A 19,837-nucleotide genomic window follows, 5' to 3' on the forward strand; every position below is an offset into this window, starting at 1 on the left:
TCAGAATGGGGTAATTGAGTTAGCATACAAGAAGAACACCATAAGTTAAGTACTTGAGCTAGCTAAATCAAAACAAGTGCTTGAGCTAGCTAAATCAACACATGTTATATCGATTCACATTATCCCTCCATATTAGCATATCTATATATTGTGCAGGAAATCAAAACCAAACAAACGAATTGTGTTGGCCCATATCTACTTCATATTTAATTAACTAATAGAATATTTTTCCAATTTGGCCAATCTTTAATTTCATACACAAGGTTCATGACCAACTGATAAATATATATATATATATATAACATATTTGGAAGACATTCAAATGACTAATGTACTTTTCAAGGTAGATAAAACAAACCATTATTTTTTTCCCATAAAAAAACTGCATTGAAAAGTCAGATTCGACAAGGCAGCATCCAAACAAGGGACAATATGTAGGTCACCCCAAAGAATTGACCTATAAAAAGTCCTCTTGAACAAAACCAAAGAATTGAACCAAAGAAGAATTAAAGAGAGAGCTTGACTTCCAAGTTGATATCTCAACAATTGCCAATATATCAGCCATAATACTCTTCAATGCACGAATATAGAAAGTTGAAGGGTAAAGACAAATATGTATAGGTTAAAATACAGAAACCCACAAATCCACAATATTCAATAAAGTGCTTAAGATGACTCACATTCACTGACCAAGGGAATAGAAACTGATTCAAAAGCTGAAACTTTTCCATGGCATATTCTCTTATACCACAGTCATTATTGGATGCCATGAAATGCATTCCACCCCTGTAAAAGAGTTTCTATATCAGGTAATGTTTTATTATGAAGTGAAAAATGATGCGGATGAACAGCTTTTTAGAATAGTTCTAAATTAAGATTTTGATTGTACTTGTAGCGCACCAAGTATTACAAAGGAAAGAAAAGTCTCAATGCTCTTTATTAATTTAATCAGATTGACCAGACCACTACAAGCATAGTAAGGCACGGTATTATATTTAATCAAGTTCAAACCAAAAAAGTTTAGGTGAGAAAGCCATCTTAAACTAAGGAGCATCAACATATGCAAGCCTTGAAAATAAAGAAACTTTGGTAATGCCAGAAAGTAATATGTACGTTTGACTAAGCAAAACAACATAAAATCAGAAACAAACTTTGGAAGCAACATTATAAGACAGAAATAAGACTAAACCTGATGAAGCTTGGGAAATGAACCAAGCAATGGGTTTCAGGACAGCTATCATTAGCAAATTTCAGCTGGTATTTCTTTCCAAATAATGGGAACCTGAAAGTTTGAAGTATATCCATTGGGGAAAAAAATATCCATTGGGGAAAAAAAAGAAGTGAAAAATTATGACCAAAACAATCCAAGAAAACAAAAGCTTAGGTGGCATGCTTAATAATCTCAAACTTATACATACTTCTCACTACAAGAAAAAACTTTACAAAGCACAAGCTTATATTTGTGTCATTTGTTTCAAAAAGCACAATTAATCATGCTCTAATGTCATTGGTAACGCTGCGGCCACAATTATATGCTTGTGACCGGTATTGGCGTTACTCATAAAGATGGGGCACAACCTTGATATTTGTGTCACACACACAGATACACAAATACAAGTAGTAATTGTGTCTTCCCTCTGATGATCACGTTGACAAATGCGCAGACATGACCTGACACATTACTGTTAGGGACATGGCACATCTACTACAAATGTGCCCAATGAGTTTATGTTTTAAAAAAATAAATAAATAAACAATATATATTAGTATGAACTATGAAGACCATTTTATATGTTAATATTCACACCTTATTATTTTGCACTTACACAGTATATATAGCACATGCTATACACTAGAAATCTAGAATACTATCCTATCTACTGGAAGTGTAGTACCATTAAAACTATATGCATACATCTTATTATATTATACCATTAAAACTAGTAAAAAATTAGTATAGTGTACAACCCTATTAGAAAGTAAAATAATCATTGTAAAAATACCTAATAAAAAAGATTTAATTGTACTTAGTTAATTTCATCATAATATGCTACAAACAAATCATATAGACTATAATGACAATCAGTACTTAATTCTATTGTGTAATCTGTTCGGAAAAAAAAAAAAGGTATACATTAGTTACCATACTACAATTGTAATATGCAAGTACAAAACACAAGATTTACAAACCTACATATTACAATTAAATAAATAGACTATTACCAACATTTTCCTATTCTACGTAATCTTGGATGACTGCATCAACAAGTTAAACTTCATTCCAAGTATGCATCAACAAGTTTCAAGTCTGTGACTTTTCCTTTGACTGAAATATTTAAAAAAAGCAATAACATCACTCTCAGCAGGTTTGGAATTGCTTATAGCAGAAGAGAGTATTAAAAAAAAAACAAGCAAAGGAGACAGGAATAGTAAACCATACCTCAATAGGTTTTAACTTCCACATGGTCTATGACTTTAAAAGCCTATAAAAAAATAGACCAGAAAGTTAATAAGAAAATAGACCATGATCCTTACATACAGATACAAGAAAATAATAAAAAAAATTTAAAAAAATTATGTGCTTACATCTTCAGCTTTTTCCAGCCAATTTGAACTCAACTCACTAATATGGCAAAGTCCCTGTAAAAGATTGAGAATTGAGATGTCTATTAACAATACTGTTTCAACCTCATCCCTCTGCAAATATTCTTTAGAACTCTATACTTCACCTAACATAGGATCTAAGTGATAAAGCAATTCAGCATACGGGTCAATGATAACCAATGTCCAATGATCCCTATAATCCAAAAAATTTATGCATTTGCTCTATAATAAACCAACCTGCTTAGTAAAAAAAAAGTAAAAAAAAAAAAAAAAGCGATAGGAAAAGAGACATGGAAAATAACCATTAGAAGAAAAGCATTACATATTTATACATACTTTATTATTATGAAAAAAGGCTGAAAATAAACCAAAGCTGCCTTTCTAAACATAACAAGCTGACAAAAAAAAAAAAAAACGCATAAGCTTTTGTTCATTCATCCATTCATCCAAATTGAATCAAACAGGCATCCAAAAATTGAATCAAACAGCCATCCAAAAATTGAATCAACCAGCCATCCAAAATCTCATAGAAGCTTTTGTTCACCGGAAATGTTTAACATATAATGAGCTACTCTCCTGCTCAAGACAAGAAACCTAAACCAATCAAAACAAAATAAAGAATGATTAGCCACACTTGATAAGGAATATCATAATTTAAAAAAGTTCAAACACATTTGAATTGTGGGGTCGTTGAGGGCCTTGGGGGCTGTGGGGCTGTTTGAGGAGGATCAACCCCTTCTGTGACTGCTTCAGCTCTAGAACTCTCATCCATTGTTGACATTCCTAATTAAAGGACATTGCAGTGGAAATCAGAGGCCAACATAACTTAATAAACGAACCGTGACTAACCCATAAATACAATTTATTTAATAACACCCAACCCAAATGAGTTTTCTAGTTTACTAATCAAACAACCAAACAACATTTTAGTCCCTATGCAGAATAGAACAGAACATATAATCAAATATGCAGATAATCAATTACACGCAGATAACCAAACAACATTTTACTGATCAAGGAAAATAATGCAGATAATCAAATTAAATCCCTCTGTTTAAGCCGATAATCAAACCCTAAGAAGTGAACAAAAAAACAATTATACAAAAATCCCTAATTGATTAAATAGAAAAACCCTAAATTGAACCCTAACCCATGAATCCCCAAATCAAACGCTAATTAAAATTGCACGAGATATGAGAGTGAGAGAGAGAGAGATGACATACCTTTTGAGTTTTGGAGCTGCGACCTTCGACAGAGATGAGACCGTGAGAGATGAGAGGCGAGAGACTGAGAGACTGAGAGAGATGAGTGACAGAGTCACAGAGTCACAGAGATAGAGAGAGGGCGACACCGGCGCGAGACGGCGAGATGAGTGAGAGAGAGAGAGAAAGGGCGGCACTAGACGGCGAGAGAGTCTGAGAGACTGAAAGAGAGACAGTGACTAGGTTTTGAGAGTGACTGAGTTTTTGTGTTTTAGTTGTTTGGGGTTTGGCGAGAGGGAGGCGAAAGAGAGTGGATCCGGAGAGGGAGAGAGGGCTGCTAGGGAGAGAGACAGTGACAACTGAGGGGTGAGAAAGTAGGAAAGTGAAGAGATGGACTTTCTCTGTTCTCCTTCAGAGTTTTGAAAAGAAAAAATAAAGGCTTATTTACACCATTGCCCCCTGTAAGATACACTTTTTTTCACTTTGCCCCCTGAAACTTAAATCCTCTCAGTTTGCCACCTGAACTTCACAAAGTTATTGCAAAAGACCCTATGCCGTTAACTCTGTCAATTTTTCCGTTAAAATAGCTGACGTGACACCTATATGGCATGAGTGAGACCCTTTTTTAGTTATGTAAAATCCATGTGGACAAAAAAAATAATTTTTAAACTAAAAATAATAAGATCCATGTCAATTTTTTATAATTTTGCTTGTCTACATGGATCTTACATAACTAAAAAAGGGTCTCACTCATGCCATATAGGTGCCATGTCAGCTTTTTTAACGGAAAAATTGACAGAGTTAACGGCATAGGGTCTTTTGCAACAACTTTGCGAAGTTCAGGTGGCAAACTGAGAGGATTTAAGTTTCAGGGGCAAAGTGAAAAAGAGTGTATCTTACAGGGGGCAATGGTATGAATAAGCCAAAAATAAATAAAACCAAACAGGCCCGCGCCTAAATTTTCATGTGCCGCGTGTTAGCTTTCATTACCCATAGCGTTTTTAGAAAGTAAAACTACAATTATATTAGGCTTAATTATCGATTTACCACCCAAAACTGTAACTCATTCTCACTTTACCACCTGAAAGTTTTTTTGTCCCAGATTACCACCTGTAACTTACATCCGTGTCCCATTTTACCTTGTTCCGTCAACAATTCCGTTAATGCTGACGATCTGGCCGTTAATGCTGACGTGGCGCGCTAGATGTGCGCCACGTGTCACATCTTTTGTTTTTTTTTTCGCATTTTTTTTTATAAACTTTGAAAATTAATTAAAAATAGCTCCGAACTCAGAAAAATACACGAAAAATTCCTACGGACTCGTCTTGACTAGCACTAATTTACTATAAGGTTAAATTACCAATTTGCCCTCTAAAAATTTTCAAAGAAATTAGAAAGTCCAAATTTATTTCTAAAAAATTAAAATAAATTTTCCTCTATTAAATAAATTCTAGAATTTTCGTAAACTCTTGGAAAAATTCTCAAAATTATTTTGAAAAATTACCAAAAGCTTGTTTTAGAGAATTATTTCGAGACTTTACAGAAATTTTAGAATTTTTCTAGAATTTATTTTATAGGGAATTTTATTTTTCTCTAAGACCGAGAGGTCTTTTGGGTAGCAAGTGTTCACGAGAAAGGTATTGTTAGTTTTTAGAAGACTAACGGTGCAGACCTCATATTTTTTGGAGTTCGGGAGATTATTCTATGAATTTTCAAAGAGTCTAGAGTATTTTAATTTTCTAGAAATAAATTTGGACTTTCCAAATTTTTTGGAAATTTTTAGAGGGAAAATTGGCATTTTGACCCCATAGTAAATTAGTACTAGTTAAGACAAGTCGGTAGGAATTTTCCGTGTATTTTTCTAAATTCGGAGCTATTTTTAATTAATTTTCAAAGTTTATAAAAATAGAAAAATCAAAAAAATCAAAAAATACAAAAAAATTGTGACACGTGGCACACATCCAGCGCGCCATGTCAGCATTAACGGAATTGTTGACGGAACAAGGTAAAATGGGACATGGATGTAAGTTATAGGTGATAATCTGGGACAAAAAAACTTTCAGGTGGTAAAGTGGGAATGAGTTACAATTTTGGGTGGTAAATCGATAATTAAGCCATTATATTAAATATAATAGCACTTTTGAAAAAAATGCTATAATTAAATGCTATTATAGGCCTCTTTTGTTGTAGTGTAGACTCATTTCAAATTCACTAGACATTACATCAATGAATCTCTTAACATGAAAATTTGAAGTTGAACCAAAGACAATATCATCCACATAAACTTGAGCAATCAAGACATCATTTTTTAACCTTTTTACAAATAGGGTCTTGTCAACCGACCCTCTTTGATACCTATTGGACAACAAGTGATGAGAGAGTCTCTCATACCAAGCTCTTGGAGCTTGCTTCAGCCCATACAAGGCTTTCCTCAATTTATAAACACCATCTCTCATGTGAGGATCCTCAAAACCTTTTGGTTGTTCCACAAAAACTTCCTCATTCAAGTAACCATTTAAAAACGCTGTTTTAACATCCATTTGATACAATTTGAACCTAAGATGACATGCAATGGCACAAAGTAACCTAACGGACTCAAGTCTAGCAACGGGTGCAAAAGTCTCATCAAAATCAATACCCTCTAATTGAGAGTACCCTTGAGCAACAAGTCTAGCCTTGTTTCTAACTACATTCCCAAATTCATCAGATTTATTTTTGAAGATCCATTTGGTTCCAATGACATTTGTGTTGGCTGGTCTTTCTACAAGAGTCCACACTTGGTTTCTCTCAAATTGGTTTAATTCCTCATGCATTGCACTCACCCATTCCTCATGATTGAGTGCTTCTTTGATATTTTTAGGTTCAACAATGGACACATAGCACACATTAGCAAGTTCATTTGCCATTTGTTTTCTAGTCCTAACTGACTGGTCTAAAGAACCTAGAATTACATCTTCACCATGGTTACACCTCACCCATCTTGGTTTTTCAGATCTGTCACTCAAGGTTTTGTCATTTTGTTCGCTCTCTGACTTATCAAACTCAACATTTTTTGAGTCATCAGTAAGTTCATCACTGCCTGACTTGGACTCTTCTTTAACCAAATTATCCTCTTTAGGATCAGATTGAGGGAACAATCCATCCTTATCTGCAGCCATTTCAATAGATGCATCATGATCATCTATTTTCACATTTATGGACTCCATCATAGAATTTGTTCGCAAATTGAAAACTCTGAAAGCTCTACTGTTGGATGAATAGCCTAAAAACAGACCCTCATCACTTTTAGAATCAAATTTCCCCAAATGTTCTCTATCCCTAAGGATGTAACATGCACTCCCAAACACTCTAAAGTGTGTAACCTTAGGTTTCCTACCCTTCCACAGTTCATAGGGAGTCTTTTTGGTTCCCGGCCTAAGGTAGACTCTATTTATGATGTAACATGCTGTGTTGACCGCCTCAGCCCAGAAATGTTTAGCAAGATTTTTGCTATTCAACATCACTCTTGCCATCTCAATCAAAACCCTATTTTTTCTCTCAACGATTCCATTTTGTTGGGGTGTTATTGGAGCTGAGAATTCATGTTTAATACCCATTTGACAACAAAACTCATCGAATTGAGAGTTTTCAAACTCAGTTCCATGGTTTGATCTAATTCTGGACAGGGTTGACAGACTTGACATACCTTCACTTTTCAGCAGTTTCACAATCTTGACAAAATGATGAAATGTCTTCGACTTGTCCTTAAGAAATGACACCAAAGTGTACCTAGAAAAATCATCTACCATGACTAGAATGTATTTCTTTCCACCTATTGACAAGGTTTGGACAGGACCAACTAAATCCAAGTGAATTAGTTCAAGTGTCCTAGAGGTGCCTATGTCTTTGACTCTTTTGTGTGGTTCTTTGGTTTGTTTCCCCATTTGACATGGACCACAAATAAAAGTTTCAGGCTTTCCTATCTTTGGTAGACCTCTAACAACCTCATGCTTAGACAACTTGTAAAGATCATGAACATTAATGTGACCAAGTCTTTGATGCCAAAGAGAGCTAGTGTCATCAATAGCTCTATTGCAAGTATTCTCAATTTTTCCAACATTGCCATCAAACACATAGCAATCATCCCTAGACCTAGGGGCATTCAAGATCTCCCTTCCTTGGGAGTCAACAATTCTACATCTACTCTTGGACATACACACTTCACCACCCCATTCATCACAAAGTTGGCTAATACTAAGCAAATTAGAATTCAACCCATCAATAAATCTTACATTTTTCAATTCGGGTATACCGGGAATGTGTACAACCCCTTTTCCACTCACATAGGACTTCTCACCTCCTCCAAAAGTCACACTACCACCATCATAAGGAGCAAGTGAGGTAAAGACCTCCTTATCTCCCGTCATATGTTTGGAACACCCACTATCTAGGTACCAAATGTTCCTCTTAGTGGCTGAAAAAACATTCAAGGTTACTAGACATTTAGTGGAGCTCTTCACAACCCATCTTTGATGTGGACTTGGCTTATTTTTGGGAAGTGGGGTGACAAGTAAGGCAATTTTGGTTACCTCTTTGAGTAGATTGTTCACTTGCTCTTGTAGAGAAATATTTCTCTTTGGTTCACTTGATTTCTTTCCTCTAAGTTTGTTGCAATTTGGTCTAATGTGACCCTTGACATGACAATAATGACAAACCGGGACAAACTTTGTTTTTCTAAGTGAAGTAGAACAATCAATTTTTGTGACACTTGGTGTAGCTTGACTTGACTTAGAATGAGATGCATTTTGACCAATGTCAATGAAACCTAGACCTTTTTTGACACTATGATCAGATTCTGACTTGACAAAAATTGTCTTTGTGTTGGATACACTAGGACTATTTTCACTAAAACTCAAACCGGTCTTGTCCCCATGATGCTTTCCAATCCTAAGCATCCTATCAACCTTTTCAGCTCCAATGGTGAGCTCAACAATGCTCTCATTTGCTTCATGTACTTCTTTTTTAAGTTTCTCATTCAAAGATTTAAAGTAGATGTTGCTCTCCTTGAGCACTTTGACTTGACTCTCAAAATTTTGTTTCAAGATAGCCACACTTTCTAATTCACTCTCTAATGACTCAATCTTCTCACACAATTTCAATTTAGCATTCTTTAGTTTCTGATTTTCTTCCTTTATGCTAAGAGTTTCGATGAAAAGTAAGTCATACTTATCACAAAGTGCAGTGTAAGACTCATCATCAGGAGCAGATTCTGAGTCAGACCCACCATCAACTTGTTCAATCTCCTTGATTGATGCAACAAATGCAACTTCATCACCCTCAATATCGGAAGAAGACTCACAATCATTTGAGTCATCACTCTCACTATCACTCCAAGTGATTTTCATGGCTTTATTCTTACTTGAAGAATAATTCTTTCTATTATTTGCACATTCAATTGCTATGTGACCTATTCCACCACAAGTGTAACATTTCATATCTCTCTTGGTTGTTCTTCCTTCTTTAAAGTTAGACTTCCTCTCTTGTTTTCTCTCAAATGAATTCTCTCCTTGAGGTTTGAATTTGAACTCCTTAAAGTTGTTACCACTAGTCCTAGCTTCTCTCCCTTTATTTCTAAGAATTCGTCTAAATCTTTTGACAAAAAGGGCAACCTCATCATCGGATATGGATGATTTTTCACTCAAGTTTTCACTCATCTCTTTGACACTTTGCAAAGCAATATCCTTTGACTTCTTGCTGTCCCTTTCATCCATTTCAAGTTCCATCTCAAAAGTTTTAAGCTTTCTTACCAATTTGCCAATTTTGAGTTCATCTAAATTTTGGACTTCTTGTATTGCATGTTTCTTAGATTGAAATCTCTTAGGTAGAGATCTAAGAACCTTTTGGACAATGGTAGACTCCTCATAGGGTTTACCTAGGGACATGGCTTCATTTGTGAGGGCTTCCAACCTTTCATAGAACTCGGAAAATGACTCGGACTCTTTCATCCTAATTTCTTCAAATTTGGCATGTACCATTTGAAGCTTAAGTGACCTAACTTGTTTGTCCCCTTCATGAACAACCCTAAGTTTGTTCCAAGCTTGCCTAGCCGTGACACAATGTTGTATGTGTGCAAATTGTGAGGAAGATAGTGCAGTGACAATAGCATTTCTAGCCTTCTTGTTAGAGCTAGAGGCCGTGACTTCGGCTAAAGACCATTCGGACCTAGGCTTAGGAGTTTCAATCCCATCAACAGTTCGTGTGGGAGGGATCCACTCAACAGTGAGATACTCATATGCCAACTCGTCATAGGCATCAAGAAAAATTTCAAATTTCTCTCTCCAAGCAGCGTAGTTGCTGCCATCAAAGAATGGAGGAGAGTTGCAAGACCCTGCGACTCGATCTCTTTCCATCTAGACACACCTAGAAAACAAACAATACCCTAGGACCTCTCTATTTGCTTTTAGAGTAGCGCTCTGATACCAATTGAAAGTTTAATTTAGGTGATCTATTCACTTAATTAACTTGATTAAATTCACTTTCAGTGATCGGACCCCAATTTTAATTTTATATGATCATTCATGAACTAGTCAAACAGACACAACTCTGACGATGCAGTAACTAAAATCTGAACCTCCAGATTTACTTGTAAAATTAAATCAACTTCAGTAAATACCACAAGTCAGAACACACCAGGTAATTGAGTGACACCCTATGCACTCAAAGGATCCATCAATGTAGGCATCCCAGTGCTATCAACAACTAAAGTGGTGTGTGGACAGATTTAACAAACTTTCATTTAGCATTCATGGTCTATGTTAACATGCTAAAGTGAAGTGTGTGATCTTGTGAAGATGTTTTCGAATTAATAATCAGCAACACATAGGAAAACAGATCACAAACAAGCCACACAATTGTTCACCCAGAAAACCACTAACGGTTAAAAACTGGGGGTCTTTCCAGCTGACCAAGCAATCCACTAAATAAGAAGTTCAATACAAAGGGAGCACACAGCACACAAGCTCAATCACTAAGTCCTAGACTAAGTGGCAGCTTTCTTACCCCTTTGTGCAACTTCCATAAGCAAGGCAATCGGTCATTCATGAAGAAGGCAGCTCCAACTCCAAGCTCATCAACCCATGGCACCAATTCACACCAAGCCCAGTAGATTCATCAATGTATGAACATGATATGCCAATGTTGGATTCTTAAAAAAGAAGATCAACCTTCTCAAGCTAGAGGCATGAAAAGGTTGATATTGAATCCTTCAACTAAAATCTAAAATGAATGTGTTTGAAGAATATATAAAAAGATTTAAACACTCAAACCCATTTAGAATTTCAGATGAAACAAACAAGTTCAGAAAATCTTTTTGATTTTTAAGAATTAAATGAAGATTTTCTAACTTGATAAAAAATGAGCACTCACCCCTGAAAATACCCAGGCATGAAAACCACGAAAATACCCACTGAGAATGCTCATAGACCCACCAAAAAGATCTGAACAGAGTACCTCATATACCCGTACACACACACACCATTTCCATGTTTGCCCGAGCCACGTGGAAGCCAATCAATGACTATCCACAAGAGACGAATAAGGGGCATATTCTCTTTGTCCTAGAGGGGTATCCTAGTATTACTAAGGATAGGAATGAGGAGCTGTAAAAAGGAATTTTGCTTTATTTTGCAAAAATCAGAAATGGGGAAGATGATGAATAGTGCTGATGTGTGTAGGTGTGTGGCGTGAATGGCAAAGAAGTAATCAGATCTGATTGATACAGTAGGGGAACCAAGCCATGTGCAATGCACATGCATGTTTAGTAAAAAACAGAACATGGGCTTTCAATGAAATGGGCTTTAAAAGTAAAACCCGAAATGGCCCCACTGTATTGACTGTGACTTAAGTATCAACCACTGTACGTGAAAAACATTGTTCTTTATGTTCAGTGAATGACTAGTCAAATAGACAAAAAACTGTTATTTTCATAAAATGAATGAAGTGCAGTATACCTTGAGTCTTTGTTCATCCTTGACTTCTTCAATACAACTGATCTTGTCCTTAATCTAGCCTAGAGCTTGTGAGTGATTAAATAAAAATAAATACAATGGTTTTGACAAGGAAAATAGCCAATATAACAAATCCTAGAAACTAACACATGGTTAAAGCCATTCGTGTCCATTACCTTGGTGGAAAACTGATACTGCTTTGCATTCAAATTCTATTTAATATAAACATAAAAAAATCTTACTGTAAGTATGAACTCAATGGTAGCCGTAGAATTTAATATTAAAAGTCAATAAAAGTCTATCAAACTATGTCATAAAAGTCTAACAAACTCCATTAAACAATTTAAACTCAATATAGAATTCTAAAGAGTCTATATAGAGTCTACAAGAGTCAATACAACTCTGCAAACTTTACGAAAGTCTTATCATTTAAAAAAAGTATACAAAAGTTTATAAAAATCTAGATTGAATACACCTCCCTTAAATTCAAACTTCGAGTTTTGAATTAGGTCAACCATTGAGCGAAAAATTTGGCCTTTGGGTGACTTCTATCTCCGGGGAAAAATTCAATCTGAAATAGATTTGATTGCTTTTAATTCTTGCACTGTTTCCTCACTTAAATAAGTGAGGTAGATTAATTTCACAAAAATTCGGCCTTAAATGGTTTGAAAATGGTGTTAGAACCTCAAATTTTGACCTTTGACCGGATTCATAATAACCAAATATTTCAGTCCAATTTTTATGAGTAACCCGTGGCCGAAACTACCTTTTAAGTATTTCTCAAAACTACCCGACCATTTGCATTTTAGAAAAAACACTATTTCAAAGGTCGTTTTCACTTGAAAAACAACCTAGCCTATTATAAATATTTTATTTTATTTTATTTCTCTATCAAAATCCGGACAATCACAACACTTTTATTTATTCATCAAAATAGCTCGGCCATTTTAATTTTTTTTTTAAAAAGTTATTTCGGCCGAAGCTTTTCTCATTTATGTGAAAAAGTAAAAAACAGTCAGATAGCATTTATTAAAACAAAACGGCAAGACTCTCCGTTTTTATTTTTTTTATTTTTTTAAAAGTCATTTGGGCCGAAGCTTTTCTCAATTATGTGGAAAAGTAAAAAATGGTCAGATAGCATTTATTAAAACAAAACGGCGAGACACTCTTTTATCAACAACCTTGGCCGTTTTTGGATTCCTTAGAAGTTCAAACATCACACCCATCTTCTTTATAGTTTAACTAGCCTCTCCATGCTCGTTCCCGCGAGTGCGAAGCGACTCTTTCTATTGCGCTGTGAGATCTCAAAATTTTCAACTATATTTAAAAATTTATTTCGATTTTTGGTGATTTTTCTATAATTTTTCTAAAGCTTATTTTATTTTTGGTGATTTATTATTGATTTAATAATTAGTTTGAATTTCTATAACTTTTATTTGAGGTATTGAATTTTTCATAAAATTTCTTGAGCTCAAAAATTTGTTTTGAGGCCATAGAAAAATAGGTACACATCATCATAAGTCCGTGACATTTTTCAAAATATTTTTCAGAATCCGGATGAATTTTTAGTGAATTTCTTAAGTTAAAATATATTTAAGAAAAAGAAAATCAATTTCAGAAATTCAAAATAAAAAAAGGCGCTGACGTGGCAACATCTGGAGCGTCCGTTGATTTTGATTGAACGGCTGAGTGCTCCACACTCTTGACCTTGTTTCGGTGTGTCACACCCCAAAATGGGGTCTAGCACTTTGGGCATGTGGCAGTGTCACATTGGTCTTTAACCTCGACATACTCTCACTAATCCTAAGTAAGAACATGCCAAGATCAAAGATCAATGTAAGATATAAAATTTAAACAAAGTAAACTCCAAAACAGTGGAGCATTTTTTTTTTATTTTAATAACAAACAATCAGAGTAAACCGCAAATACAAGCTTTGTAAAATGGTGAACTTTAGTTATTCACTTTCCAAGATAAATCAATTTCAAGAAAATGAAGGGAGACCCTTTGTTTTAAAATCAATAAACAAGACATCAAATAAAAAATTGAAATCCAAGTGAGAGTGAAAACTATAATTTAAAATCTAAGTTTTGGTGTAGACGAATCAACATAAATAAGTATCAAATATTAAATAAGTAACTGAGCCATATTAATCCTTAATTAATCAATTCCTCAAACTTCTCAACTAAAATAAAAAGATAAATAAAAGGGATAGTACTAGCTCATTCATGATTAGGTCATCTTCGTCGTCACTCGAGTATACGGACGTGGGTGGTGATGGTATGCTAATCCTTGGTGAAATCTCTTTACTTTCAAACCTCCATCCCTCGCATCTGAAACGTCTACGAAGCTAACCATTCTCTTGTCCTATAGGTTTCCTGCAACTTAACAAACTATGTAAGGGTGAGCATCACTAAAACAGCTGATCACACATTCAACTAATTCAACAAAACTCAAACAATTCAATACAATCGATCAAATCAAAAACAAGTATATTTTGTTAATGGCCTAAGCCCATGCCGAATTGGCTATTGCCCAAATAAATAATTCAATCAAAAAATGGCAACCTATTTAAAACATTTAAATAGAATCAAATCATTCTTTCTTTGAAAAATAAACAAATGCATTTTCAAAGATCAAAATGAAAAAGTTGAAGAGAAGTAGGGAGAGGAACCAGGACTTGAGAGGTAGGTTGTTTGAGGTGGCTCATGCTGCAGTGGACACTACGGAGAGGTTGAAGAGAAGTAGGGAGAGAAACCAGGACTTGAGAGGCAGGCTAGCTGAGGTCGAGCGGGAGGCCAAGGCAGAACATGAACGGGCGACCGATCTGCAAACCCAGCTGACCAAGAAAGAGGAGAATGTGGCTCGGCTTGGGAGAGAATTGGTGATCGCCAAGAAGAAAGTGACAAATATGGCCGTGTTCGCCGATGAGCTTCAGCGCAACCTTCAAAAGGCGGACCAGAAGGTTGTCGAGGTTCGCTGCCAAGATGAGGCTGGAAGGGTAAAAGAGCTGACTGAGGCTCAGTTTGAAGGGTACCAGGAGATCATGGCTGAGATCAAGGCTAAGCAACCAGATTGGGACTTATCCTTCTTGGTCGAGTCTGACGACAAGGATGAAACCCAGGACGGTCAGCAATAGGAGCCCATTCCATTTCGACAAAAGACCCATGCCCAAATTCCATAGCTTTGGGTCCGCTATCCCGATCATGATTTTCCTACCCCCAAAGGGAAAGGTCCTTCCCTTTTTGGCCGGTTGTGGGCGAGGAGGGATTCGAACCCCCGACACCGTGGTTCGTAGCCACGTGCTCTAATCCTCTGAGCTACAGGCCCCACCCCATCTTCACTGGATCTGTTCCCGGGAGTACCCTAAAAAAAAGGAACATTTCCTCTTCCCAGCCGTTTCCGGTTAAGAAGATGTGAAAGCGCCTCTCTCTATATAAGAACGGTGCGTTCTGAGGTGTGAAGTGGGAGATAAGGGATTTCATAATTGGATTGGGGTTTTGAATAAGAAGACCTTTTAATTTTTAATTTTTTTTCTTTTTCATATTGAAAAAGTAATAAAAATGAGAGTTGTTAAGCTTTTTATCATCCTGGCGTCGAGCTATTTTTCCGCAGGACCTCCCCTACAGTATTGACACCGCAGTAGAGTTTAACCACCAAGTCTTCACTGCTTGATCAGCAAGTTGAAACCGGGGTGATCACATCTTCTGCCAAGCCAAATACAGGGATTCCTCCAGTCCCCGAAGGTAATGCGCCTGAGATTCTTCCAGTTCCCGAAGTTGAGCAAACTAGCGAGAAGCCAATCGAGGAACCTGTTGAGCTGATCCTTAAGGGGCCAACTGAAGAGCCTGTTGTTTGACTTGTTTTTATTTTGTATTTTTAAATTTTATGTTTTGCCCCGAGTCGAAGTGTGGCTCGAGATTTGGTGTTTTGTTGAACAGCCTTTGTTTTCAGTTAATTTATTTCAAGTATTATTGTTCTAAGTTTTTGTGAATTCAGATTGGCAAATGAGACCAAAATTGAGACAAATATAACAAACAAATAATAACCTGGTGAAATAAATGAGATCAGCTCGGCTTGGCGATCTTGATAACAATTAAATGATAAATTATATTTTTTAAAATTATTACAACATATTTTCAGATCGGCTAGGCGAACATAGTGAAAAATAAGTATGAATTTTGAATGATATATAATCTTAGATCGGCTCGAAAGGACGATAAGAGATTAAGCAGCTGTAGTAAGTCACTTCTGCTCAGCCAAGGGTTTTTATAGACCTGTAAGTCTGTATCATGTCGAGCATCGGGCTGTATATAACACGCCAACTTGGCACATATGTTTATAGACTTGATAAGTCTGTATCATGTTAAGCGTCAAGTTGTATATGGCACGCCAGCTCGATACGAATATTTATAGACATGATGAGTCTGTATCATGTCGAGCGTTGGGCCGTATAGAGCACGTCAGCTCAACATGGATATTTATTAGCCTGATAAGTCTGTATCATGTCGAGCGTCGAGCTGTATATAGCACGGCAACTCGGCACAGGCATTTATAGACCTATCTGTACGTATTATATCAAACGTCGGGCTGTATATAGCACGCCAGCTCGGCACAGGATATTTAAAGACCTTTGAGTCTGTTTCATGTCGAACATCGGACTTTGGATAGTTCGACATGAGGTATTTAAAGACCTTGCAATCTATTGCCTGTCGAGTGAATTGTTCAGCTCGGCCAGGAGTCTTTATAGACCTTTGGGGTTTGTTAGGTTTTTGAAGGAAACACTTAGATTTTTCCTTTGTATTGGGAGTGTGTAGGGATAGAAGTCCCCAATGTTTGCTTCAAAAGATGAAAGTCACAATGAGAATGAAAAGTGTTAATCTATTCATTGGTGAAAGGAATGTCAGGTCGGACAGTCCTCGATCCTGACTACAATTTATTGGTAATAAACTTTGAGATGTTCAACATTCCAGCTATGTTTGAGAGGTTTCCCAGCTAAAGTGGCCAAGTTGTAAGTGTCAGGCTTGACGATGCCTGTGATTCTATAAGGGCCATTCCAGCTATGGAAGATTTGAACATATGGTTAACCAGCCTTTGGTAGGTGGCTTCAGCATTTTTGACTTTGAAGGGCATGACTTTGTAACAGTACATGCTGCGATCGATTATGAAGGTTGTGTCTTCTTGATCGGGTTGGTGCATGCGGATCTGATTGTATCTGAAATAACCATTCATGAAATTGAGGAGTTTGTGCCCTGTCGTGGCATCGACTAGTTGATCTATTCTTGGCAGGGGAAAACTGTCTTTGGGACATGCCTTGTTTAGATACGTGAAATACACGCACATCCTCCATTTCCCATTGTTCTTCTTCACCATGACCACGTTAGTGAGCTAATTAGGGTAGTTCACCTCCCGAATGAATCCGTTGTTTTGTAGTTTGGTCACTTATTCAACCATGGCGGCATATCAGATAGGGTCGTATGCTCTCCTTTTTTTACTCAATCCCCAAGTTTCAACAATGATAAATAATGATGCCACCGTTGGCTGATGATTTCTAATGTTGTGTTAATAGTGACACTGTACACCAAGAAATAAGGTTCAAAGAACAACCTGAATTATATAAACGGCAACAGTCAAGTATTATTGCAATACCTCATTCTCTTTTGTATGCTTTCCTACATCATACTGTTCTCTTTTGGTTACAACAAGATCTCCTTTGTCATTTGTCCTCACATCAAGACAAGCAATAACCTAGCATAAGTAATATGGGATAAGTAATGTAGGGAGAACAACTTAAATTCTATTATTATGATAAGAACAACTGCTTGAGGCTATCATTATCATCATAACTCCATTAATGGATCTACTCATGCTCATTAGTTTCTCAGTATGCCAATAATATAGTAAAGCAAATAGTACCACTCCAGTGTGACAAAGAAAAATTGGTGAATAATACTATAAGTGAATACTCCATGTCTGGATTCCATGCACACAATGGGTTATAAAAGTTGACAAAGCAATTTAATTAAAAATTGAGGCATCAAGAACTGACTTGATCCCTTCTCCTCACTGGACTCAAAAAGGAGTTGAAGTCCAAGACAAATGCCTAGAAAATGATAATGTAGCAAAACTTGTAAGAATCTATGTCTTCCAAAATCAACTTCCATGTAAGATATTAATGATGAATTTCCTCTATATAGACGGTCTTAAAGTGGGTGAAATATATGTTTTTCTGTATCTTAATATGCACTGATACAAGGGGTTTATATACAGCCCTTAGGGAACTATTCTAGGAAACAAATAAATACAGAGAGCAATCATGATCCTATAATCTTGGAGAATCACATAGTTGACTTTGTTCTTTTAGACTAACTAGGAATGTACAGCTCATTTGACACTCCCCCTCAAGTTGGAACATATATGTTGTCCATGCCCAACTTGCTAAGTGAGCTGTAAAAAATTCTGCTTTTGACTGCTTTGGTGAGAACATTTGCGAGTTGATCTTCGGATTTAACAAATGATACCTCGATGATCTTTCTCTTTGATGAAATGTCTGTCAACTTCAACATGCTTGGTTCTATCATGTTGCACTGGATTATGTCCAATGTCGATAGCAGCCTTGTTGTCACAATGTAATTGCATGGCGTGTTTGGGTTTGAATCCCAAATCTTTCAACAAGTTTCTAATCCAGAGTAGCTCACATGCTCCATATGCCATACCCCTATATTATGCTTCAGCACTTGATCTTGACACTACTTTCTGTTTCTTACTCCGCCAAGTGACCAGATTGCCTCCCACAAAGGTGAAGTATCCAGATGTGGATCGCCTGTCAGTAACAGCACCTGCCCAGTCTGCATCAGTATGACCCTCAACATCTAGATGACCATGGTGTGAGAACATCAACCCTTTTCCAGGAGCTGACTTCAAGTATCTCAGAATTCTATCCACAGCATCCATGTGTGCTTCACTCGGTGCATGCATGAATTGGCTCACCACACTCACTGCATATGTTATATCAGGTCTAGTATGTGATAGATAGATTAGCTTACCAACAAGCCGTTGATACCTTTCTTTGTTGGTAGGTACCTGGTCAGGATACTCACCAAGTTTATGATTCTCCTCCATTGGAGTATCTGCTGGTTGACAAACTAACTTTCCAGTTTCAGTCAAAATTTCAAGGGTATATTTCCGTTGTGATAGAAATATTCCTTGTTCTGAACGAGCCACTTCAATACCCAAAAAATACTTCAGAGCACCGAGATCTTTCATCTCAAACTCACTGGCTAAATAATGTTGCAATGCTGCCTTTTCTTCTGGGTCATTCCCTGTAACCACCATGTCATCAACATACACAATAAAGGCAGTGACCTTACCTTTCCTATGTTTCAAGAAAAGAATATGATCTGAGTTACTTTGCTTGTAACCGAAATTCTTCATTGATTTGCTGAACCTTCCAAACCATGCTCTAGGAGATTGCTTTAATCCATAAAGAGACTTTCTCAGTTTACACACCATATTGCTCTGATTGGACCCCATCTTGCATCCTGGAGGGGGATCCATATAGACTTCTTCTTCTAGGTCTCCATGCAGGAATGCATTTTTAACATTAAACTGGTGTAATGGCCAATTCAGGTTTCCTGCTAGAGAAAGAAGCACCCGAATTGTGTTGATCTTGGCTACAGGAGCAAAGGTCTCTCTATAGTCAATTCCATAAGTCTGAGTGTAACCTTTTGCCACTAGTCTTGCTTTGTATCTTTCAATGGTGCCGTCTGCCTTGAACTTTACTGTATATATCCATCTGCAACCCACTGTTCTCTTCCCTTTAGGAAGGGTAGTCATCTCCCAAGTGGAATTCTTCTCGAGGGCTCTCATTTCTTCATTCATTTCTTGAGTCCACTTGGGGTCTTTGAGAGCTTCCTGCACATTACTTGGAATAGATACAGTGGATAATTGACATACAAATGATGCACATGACGGGGACAGCCTATGTAGAGACACATGATTAGAAATAGGGTATTTAACCTTTGATTTTGGGTTAGGGTCATAATGTT

General features: G+C 36.6%; 1 non-coding gene across 1 annotated transcript; it reads right to left on the reverse strand.

The window, feature by feature from the left end:
* Nucleotides 1–15,045: 15,045 nt before the first annotated feature.
* TRNAR-ACG (transfer RNA arginine (anticodon ACG)) lies at nucleotides 15,046–15,124 on the reverse strand. Its single transcript has one exon. It is a non-coding gene; the product is annotated as a tRNA-Arg (tRNA).
* Between the last annotated feature and the right edge of the window lie 4,713 nt (nucleotides 15,125–19,837).

The sequence above is a fragment of the Dryas octopetala genome, chromosome 5 (genome assembly GCF_963921425.1).
Source record: "Dryas octopetala chromosome 5, drDryOcto1.1, whole genome shotgun sequence".
Taxonomy (NCBI): domain Eukaryota; kingdom Viridiplantae; phylum Streptophyta; class Magnoliopsida; order Rosales; family Rosaceae; genus Dryas; species Dryas octopetala.